Source organism: Taurulus bubalis, assembly GCF_910589615.1.
Source record: "Taurulus bubalis genome assembly, chromosome: 6".
Classification (NCBI taxonomy): domain Eukaryota; kingdom Metazoa; phylum Chordata; class Actinopteri; order Perciformes; family Cottidae; genus Taurulus; species Taurulus bubalis.
The window spans coordinates 23,047,387-23,056,701 of record NC_136594.1 but is presented as its reverse complement, the minus strand read 5'-3'; positions in this window follow the sequence as shown (position 1 = coordinate 23,056,701).

Below are 9,315 nucleotides of genomic sequence, written 5' to 3'. Positions count from 1 at the left end.
CAGAAATATATATATACATAAATAAATAAATACATTAAATAAATAAATAATGAGAATGAGAATAATGACTGAGGGAAGGGGTACCATCAAAATTAAAAAAGATATAAGACTTCAAAAACAGAAGATGTATTCACGACATGTATTCATGGATTAATAAATACAATGGTTGACGTACAGGGTGTTTTTATAATAATAATAATATTAAATGTATTATTAAGCTAATAACTATAATAATAATACTAATAATAATAATAACAATTACATCTTCATCACAATGATAATATAACGATGTCAGAAATAATAATGATAAACATGCAATTAAAAAATTTCAGTAGTATAATATTGCGTAATATCATTGATCAAACTGAAAAAAAGTAATTTAAGCGCAGAAGAAAAAAAAATGTTGAAAAAAAAGAAGACCAGAATAAATGTAATGCTACGATATAATATAATGTAACATACAATTAAAAAGACAGGACCACAATCAATAATAATATTTTTTAAATGCATATATTTTTATATTTTGATTGGTGGGCCGGCAAAGAGAAAATAATAAATAAATACAATTATTAATAATAAATAAATAATGACTATAATTTGAATGTTAACACGATGGGTAGTAGCACGTTTCTAAATACATAATTAAGGATGACCAGATGGAGTGGTGTTCTGCTGTAGTGCATATGACACATGGTAGATGGAGGGGACCCAGAAGATGGAAAGTGGAAACACTTTACTAAGGAATGAAAAAATACAGAACAAAACAAACTGAGGACTCAAGCAACAGAAGTTGCAGAAAATTCAAACAATAGAGAGTCTGCAATTACATAGCATTTAAAACTAGATGGTTGAAGTAATTCACATACTATGTAAACAATGAACTACGATGTTCTGGCAGCAGCAGCCTATAACACCTGCTAATGAGGATCCTCCACAGTGAGCTCTCAGGTGGAGTCCACTGACGACATTGCACACGTGTGCTATTCCTCCCATGGAAAGATGTCACCTAGAGCAGGGGTTCTTAACCTTTTTGACCTCGGGACCCAACTTTTCAAGTCCAAAGTGCCCATTCAAATATTAACACTGTATTGGTTTATTAAGTAATTGATCACACTCTTGGTTTGATTTGTATTCAATAACTAAATCAAATTTACAGTTTAACGAGCAAACACCTTGTGTATATAGGACAGAATTACACAACATGATATGTCAATTGTGTATCCTGAACTGCTCAAAGAATGAGAGAAGGACTACCTTCTTAAATACATATGTTTATCAATAGACAGAGGGCCACATGACGTCTTCATGGCTCCATCATGAGCCATTGCCTGTCTTTAGGTTGGCTGGTCAGGGCCAAGTCACAAGGCTGCAAGCCATACTGTTCCTAAACAAAGACATACTGATACTTCAGTCTCATGACTCTATCAGAAGACCGGCCAAGGATATGTATTTAACATGAGAGTGAGAGTTCAATCAGAAGTCACTGGCTTTATTAATAATACAACTAACTAATGAACCTTGCTAATGATTCTGAAGGTACTAATCAAGAGTAAATAAGTTTTTCTTCTAACAGTTCCCAAAACAAACATCTGCTTTTTTGGTTTGAAGTTTGAAATGTGTACAACTTTATATATGGGCCTGCGAACAAGTGTGTGTTATATGTTTAAATGCCTAGTGTGGAGGATATCATAAGGTCTTGAGGCAATCCGATGTAAAACACAATATTTATGATTTATTAAAGTTGTAAATCGGTCAGATTAGAACCGAACACGACAGGAGGGTTAGCTAGCAACAACGTATCCAAAACCAGCTGTTGCAGTCTGCCATGCCATGTAGCGTTAGCTCAGAAAACACACGCCATGTTGTGCTGTGTAAAAGTCTTACCTGTTGTGGCGTTCTGGTTCACTCACAACGTTCTGGTTCACCTCCAGTGTTGCTCGGTAACGTTACCCACATCACGTGGTGCCGCACGGTAGCTAGCAAGAGAGAAAAGAGTCAAAACTTCTTTGCCTGTAGCATTGTCATGGCAACAGTGCGGCTCTGCAGCGCGACGGTCACACTAATGCACATTTTCACACACACACACACACACACACACAATTCCAATTCATTTACAAGGTACACTAAACGCATCCCACTATATGAAGCCAAATGATTTATATCAGAATTTAATGAGAAAATACTATATTTTCGTAATATTAGTAACACTAACGTTAGCTTACTAGTGCAGGAAAGTGTGTCTTTAACCCTTTTATTCTCGTGAGTAGATTACATGCAAAGTCAATGCACAGATGAATGACGCGTTGGACGCGGCGCGAGTTGAAATTTCCCAACGCAAAATAATCGTGTGACTCAGAGTTGCGTCAGCCAATCAGCGTTGAGAAGCTCCGCCCGTCATCACCGCCGTCTTGCCGTTCCTGAATCAAACTGCTGCTGAAGTAGCGCTGGTAGCGCCCGTCATTCAGACGCTGTTGTGGGACTACGGATAATATTATGAACCCAGACACGATGGAGTTTGATGTTTGATGTGGAATTTACATAACAAGTATAAAGCAGAACTAGTGGTTATTTCCATGGTGAATGGCATAAACAACCAGGCTGTCCAACAGCTTCATTCACCAAGCTGTCATGAAGCTGAACTCTCGGCCCACCCTCCCACTCCCACATCTAGACTCATGTCCTCTGCTGCTAAACTACTGCTATAACACAGACTTACAGACTTATAGTTTTTACAGTTTCCTTATCTATGTTGTTTATATGTTGTTCTATTCTATTTTTAACTTGAACTGTTTTTGCACTTTATTACAGTACATTCACTTTATGTCGGACAGAAGAGAAACACAATTTCAAATCTTCTGTATGCTCGCACAATGAAAGAATTGACTTTGAAGCTCCGCTTTTTTGAGTGGTAATGATCAGTTGTCCAACTATATTTCAAAGCAAACAAAAATTCAGCGCTGTCTAATCGATCAGCTGTTGCGTTCAACCATGTTGATCAGCGGGCAAACAACCCATTAGAAACATGTTTTACAAACATACAAACAAACAAAAAGACCAAATAAAGAGTTAGTTAGTACAACTACTGGAAATCAATTTGACCAGAAATTACTTTTAAATTAATGAGGAATATTCCCTACAAATAAAAGGCATTGCTATGGGGAAGAAATGTGCCAAAAGAAACCCCTATATTACTACAGGTTTCTAGATGACATCTGGAGGGGGGTAGACATACTCAAGAGAGGATTGTGACGTCTTTCTAGACATGAACAATCATAATACCTCTATAAAACTCAGATCTACTAGTAGTTTGACCTCTGTGGATTTTTCACAGGAAACTCACAGACTGGACATTAAGGTTATTTTTAAAGAGACAAACACTCATGCTCTGCTCTACAAAACAAGTTACCAGCCAAAGCACACATATGCTGATTAGGTTCAATCACAACTGTTGAGGTTTCACAAAATATGAACGTGGCAAGAGGATTTTAAACAGACCTCCAAGGAGCGGTTATCAGCTTTGGCCAGCAGGTGGTAATCTAGGTCTTTTCATAGAAAGTGTCTCAAGACACAAACACACCAAGCCCATTTCAACCAGGAGAGACTTGTTTCAGAGTTTAACAATAATTTATTACAATTGCATATATTTGAATAGTGCAAAGTCTTTGGCGATTGGACTCCTGAATTAAAGGGTAGTGATGCAGATACCTGTGAAAGCAGAATCCCCCAAAATAATTATAATTATTTTATATGGATAAAATAAATCAATACCTTACCTACAGACACAGAGGTTTCCTAAGCACCATAGAAACATTTCATCAGATACATTTTTTGGTTAGAATGGGTTAGGTTGAGCATGCACGAGTAAATATTAACCCAGAGATAAGAGGGTCTAGTTAAACAAAGCAAAGAATGAGGAAGGTCTCGAGGGACCGCAGACCAGGATACGGGGGTCTCTATCAACCGCATAAGCCAATAGTGCTGATCTGGATGTACGGCACTAAATATAGCAGGATCTGAACAGATCCTGAAAAGTGATCGCAGGGTCCTGACAGACCGCAGGAAACTAGATTCGAGGTCAAGATGGACTGCAGACAAGGACAGATTGGGTCCCATGTAGACCGCAAAAAAGGATAGTGTGGATCAGAACTACCACTGTAAAGTATAAAGGGATTTTAAGATCCGGAATTGATAGCAGGGGTTCTCGTTGGACCTAAGGAACGGATAGGTTGGGTCTAGTTAGACTGCAGACAAGTATAGGTAGGGGTCCTGTGTAGACCGCAGAAAAGAATAGATGAGGGTCACATTTCGGGGAGACCGCAGAACAGGATAGTGGGGGTCCAGCTCCAGCTCCTGTCTGTTCCTCAGCTTCTGGCTGCACGCGGGCGCAGCTTGGCAGCTGTTAAGCAGAGCTCATCCAATCACATTTCACCTCTGTTTCACTATGGAAGAAAAGCGGGTTAAACTACATCATGACAGCCAGCTAGGGGGTTCTGTACGTGTGATTCCTCACAGATACAAGGCTCCTCAGCAGCACCCTGAATCTGCACACTCCGGTACAGTAGGTGGCGGTATGCACCTTGTTGTTTGCGATCAGCCATTTAAACTTAAAGAAGAAAAGGGGGTAGGGGGGGGTGATCCACTGAAGGCGCAGGTAGAAAATCCACGGCCCGCCACTGTATAGACCACAGCATAACTCCAGACCGGGTAAAGTTCTTCCGGGATATGTGAAAGTGTCATCTTTCACCGGTCACCTTTCGGACTGAGAAATCAGAAATGTCAGATTTTTTTATTTATTTTGTGTCATTCTTTGAAACGAGAGTAGGGTTTTACTACCATCTTCTATATGTATAGGAAACTGGAAGATCACACGTAAAACTAGGCAACTAAGAAGACAACGTTAAGCCAGGCACCGTTTAACCCAGGAAATGAAGAACATATTACATTAAGCCAGCCAACACACACCAATAAACTACTACCTGCGGTGGGTGTCCCTGCTGTAGCAAGACAGCTAGCTCCCCGCTGCTGCCGCCACTGCCCGCGTCCCCTCCCCGAGTCGGGTGTCGAGTCGGGGCTGGTCCCGCTACCTTCGGTGGTTGTCGGGGAGTTAGCAGAGAGCTAGCGGAGAGCTAGCTGGCTACAGTGGGGAGCTAACAGGGACACTGACCGAAGGTAGTAGCGTCTTGCAACCCGACCCCCCACGGTACTTTTTATATTGTTGTTTTTTTGTCTTAAAATACTGAATTGCAGAGGGCTAACGTGACCGAGTTGAAGGTTAGCTTAAAGGTGCTGCACAGTTAAGCCAAAATAAGACTAACTAGCTAACATCAAACTCGACAATGTGGGGAATTGACAGTGTTGTATTATTTTAATGTACATAGAGGGCAGTAAAATAGCAAACACTGTAAATGCTCCTTTGACTGCATGGGCACTGCATGGGATTAACTTTAAAGCTAATTAGTTTCATATGAATCAGTTACTGCATACAATCGTTTCTTTTTTTTCCAGTTCAATTGAATATTGCTGTCTACTGACATTCAGTCCTCTCTCATGTGTTTATAGCTGCAGTGCTGCACCTCTCAGGCTGCTGAGGATACGTCAACCCTTCCAGAAGAAGGCAGAAGGAGCATCAAGATGCCAAATAGGTAAGTTGATGTGTAAAATGTTTGCTGTGAGCTTCCTTTGGGGATTGCCTTAGTTAAGAAAACAATGTCAATCTTTGTATTTCCGGTCATTTCTTCAAGATCATTTCATATTTAATTTCATTGTCTTGTCCTCTACTCTATCGTTTCACAGCAAATCTGTGTTGGCTAAGAAAGCTGGTGGAGACGTATTGTCTGGACTACAACGACGAAAGGTCTGAAGGACGGGACAGTGGCATCTCAGAAACCTAAATTAACATTGTATGCACACTAAACCAAAATGTTTTTAATTTGAATAAATTGTTATTAAGACCTGATATACTGGTGTTTGTTGTTTTTTCCCATGCAGACATGTTTTAGTTCTATTGTTTTAAGTGTTAGCTGGACATGGTAAAGTGAGAAAATGCAAGTCAATTGAAAATAAATAAGTAAGTGCTGGATAAAAAGTACACTAATAGGGAGTAAATACAAGAGTAAATATTTGTTAACAATGGCAAGAGTCAGGTAAAACAACACTTAGTGTTAAGTAGGTCTAACACTAATGAAGAGTAATATTGTCAAATGTAAACAACACTACTAGTGTTATTTACAACCTAATGTAAAATCTGAGTAACACTTCTCTTACCAGAGTTGAATTGACTGACATTTTAACAGTATGTTCAGTGTAACTTTAACACTCTGTAGATAGGGACCATATGTTCACTGACTCCGTGTTAAATGTGACTCTAAGTGTTGCATTAGCACTGTCAATTGTACTGTGTGTTATCTTCTCTTATCTTATTGTGAAGGAACAGATTTTAGGGTGATTTATTGGCAGTAATGGAATCTAATATTCAAATAGATTTTTTTTTAATTAGTGAATAATGACCTATAACTCAGAAAAGTAGTGTTTTTGTTACCCTAGAACAGGGATTCCCAAAGTGTGGTGCGCGAGCTGCCTCCAGGGGGTGCGCGAGAGGAAAAATGTAATGGTGGTCTAATGGTGTAATAATTAATATTAAACATCATTTAAAAAAAATCAAGTAGGATTTTTTAATTATAAATATTCCCTTTGTAAGATTTTAAATTAAAAACGTACAATTTAATAAATAGATGCACTTCCGGTCCGGCCGCCAGACTGTCTTTTACGTACACACTAGCGAGCCTAGCTTGTGCACCTAACGTCATTTCATTCATTCAGCAACATCCGTGATGTTAAACTGGCTGAAATCGAGGAAGCTGTCAGGTGGGACATCTGAAGCTATCAGTAATAAAAGAGGAGAGGGACAGAGAGAGAGAGTGAGGAACCGGAGGCGAGAGAAACGGAGAGGTGCGTTGGGGAGAGACCGGGAGAAGAAATCAACCGGGAGTCGGAGAAAGAGGAGACGGACCGCGAGCACAGAGGCCCATCGCGGAGTCAAGGTGAAAAAAGAGGAAACGAGAGTGAGCATCAGACTGGGAAAAAAAAGAGGAAATATGATGACAATTATCTGGGTCTGGGCTTCACTTGGATTGGCAATGCAGATTGCCCGAAGCCACAGTGCGTGTTGTGCAGTGAGGTTCTGGCTAACAGCTGTCACCTGAACACCAAGCATGCCACTGCAAGTCAGAAGCCCCTTACATTTTTTAGATCAAAATTGGAAGAGTCACAAAACAGCCCAAAACAATTGCAGTCTCATTCATGTGTTGGCGCTACACAAAACGCACTACGGGCTTCATATCTGCTCAGTTACCGAATAGCAAGGAAGGGTCTACCTCACACAATCGGCGAAGACGTGTGCTTGCCAGCTGCTAAATAGATGGTGGAATGTATGATTGGAGAGAAAGAAGCTAAAAAGTTAGACATGATCCCCGTGTCCAACAACACTGTCTCGCGTCGCATCGATGCTTTGTCCGAAGACATCCTGGCAACGTTAGTCGGTCGCGTGAAGAAGAGTGAGTTTTACTTTCTGCAAGTAGACTTGACAGGCTGAGCCACCTGCGCTGCATGTGAAAATCCTCATATGGACTCCTTTTTTTTTATATCTGTTTCTGAGCCTATGTGCCACTCTTTGTTCTTTACGTGGCTTACTGTGTTTAAGTAAATAAATGTGAAATGCAATCTGCCTCTGAGCCTGTGTGTGTGTCCTCGCCATCCTTATTGCTCTTTAAAAGTGACGCCTTGCGTAACTGAAATTTATACAGCGGACTAAATCTTGTAACAAACGCCACGCGCAAGCAAACAGTTCTCGCATTGGTCCGATTTTATGCGGCTATAAATAGGCTCTGTTGCGTTTTTTTTTTAAGGTGTGGGGGGATTGGGGGTGCGTGAACCCGGTCGGGATGTAGAAGGGGGTGCGTGGCCTAAAAAGTTTGGGAACCGCTGCCCTAGAATGAGCCGTTTGATCTAGATAGGGAGTGGCTCCTCTTTCCATGGTCCACCATGGTGCGCCGCTATTTTCATATGGGAGCCCAGAAGGGACAAACACAGAAACTGGTCCGAGCGAGTTGCTGCCAAAAGCCAAGTTCTTTTAGTGTGTACGCAAATGTGTCCTGGGCAAAACGGAAAGACATTGCTACTCCACTGACGTCCTCTGAGGAAGAGGAAGGAACGTTGTGGTGTTAAAGTGCGACAATAGGCAACATTAGGTTCATTCGAGATGAACCAGTTCTGCGCAGAATCGATCACCGGTGGTCAGCACGCAATGCATGAGCCAGTTAGATGTGTTGATGCACTCTGTGTATGTCTTTCTGTCAGGTGACCTTTGAGGACCAGGGGACCTACACCCAGAAAGACTACTGCAATAAAGAGCTCTCTGCCGTCAAAGTAGCCGTCACACGTGAGTTAGCGAGGCATTATTTGAGTTTTCGGTTGCTGTAACTTTTCTTTCTTTGCGGACCCGGCTTCAAAGTGAACGGAAATAAAAATGAAATCTAAAAGCCACATCAAAATCGGTGTAAGGAGGTTGTATCAGTAAAACCCTGAGTGGATTCTTTTGAGAAACTTTGTTCATCAAAGTTTACGTATTCAGGGTTATTTCTTCTTTCAGAATTCTTGCTTGCACACCATGTTAAGGCAAGTTTGACAGAGCTCACAAATGTTATATATTTCATTATCTCAAATGATTTTTTCCACCATATCAAAGGGTTCTTTTTTGAGAACACCCACCCAGATTATTTCACCATCTAGCAACATCTGTCCCTCATTGGACAGTGGACAGGTGTTGGAAATTTGCTATATACCCTAAATACACCTATTTGGAAGATAGTCTTAAAACATGTAATACCATTTAGACCAGTTTATTTTGATAACTCTTTTATCATCTGGTTGTTTTTTTAAGAAGTAAAAGAAAACTGAACAAAATCTGAGGATATGATATGGAGACATGACCAAAGCCTGAGGAGACAAGAAATATTTTACAACACATAAACATTTTTCAAACATGGAGCAGGTTTTAACCGAGTCTCCGTCTGTAAATGAGGGAACAAAGTTCACATTCACAGCGCTGCTCTTCTTGCTGGAATGAACTCCCTCTTCCTCCTGCTTCTCAAACACAGCAGCTGCACTCTGTCCACACATGTCCTCGTTCCCTCCCCTTCAGATCTACAGTTTCAGAGATGGGTGAAACCAACATGGAGGTGAAGCAATAGAGCTGACGGGCCCCATTCACATGTTGTTCAGATCAGAAGTCAAAGCAGAGTCGCTTCTCAGGAAGTG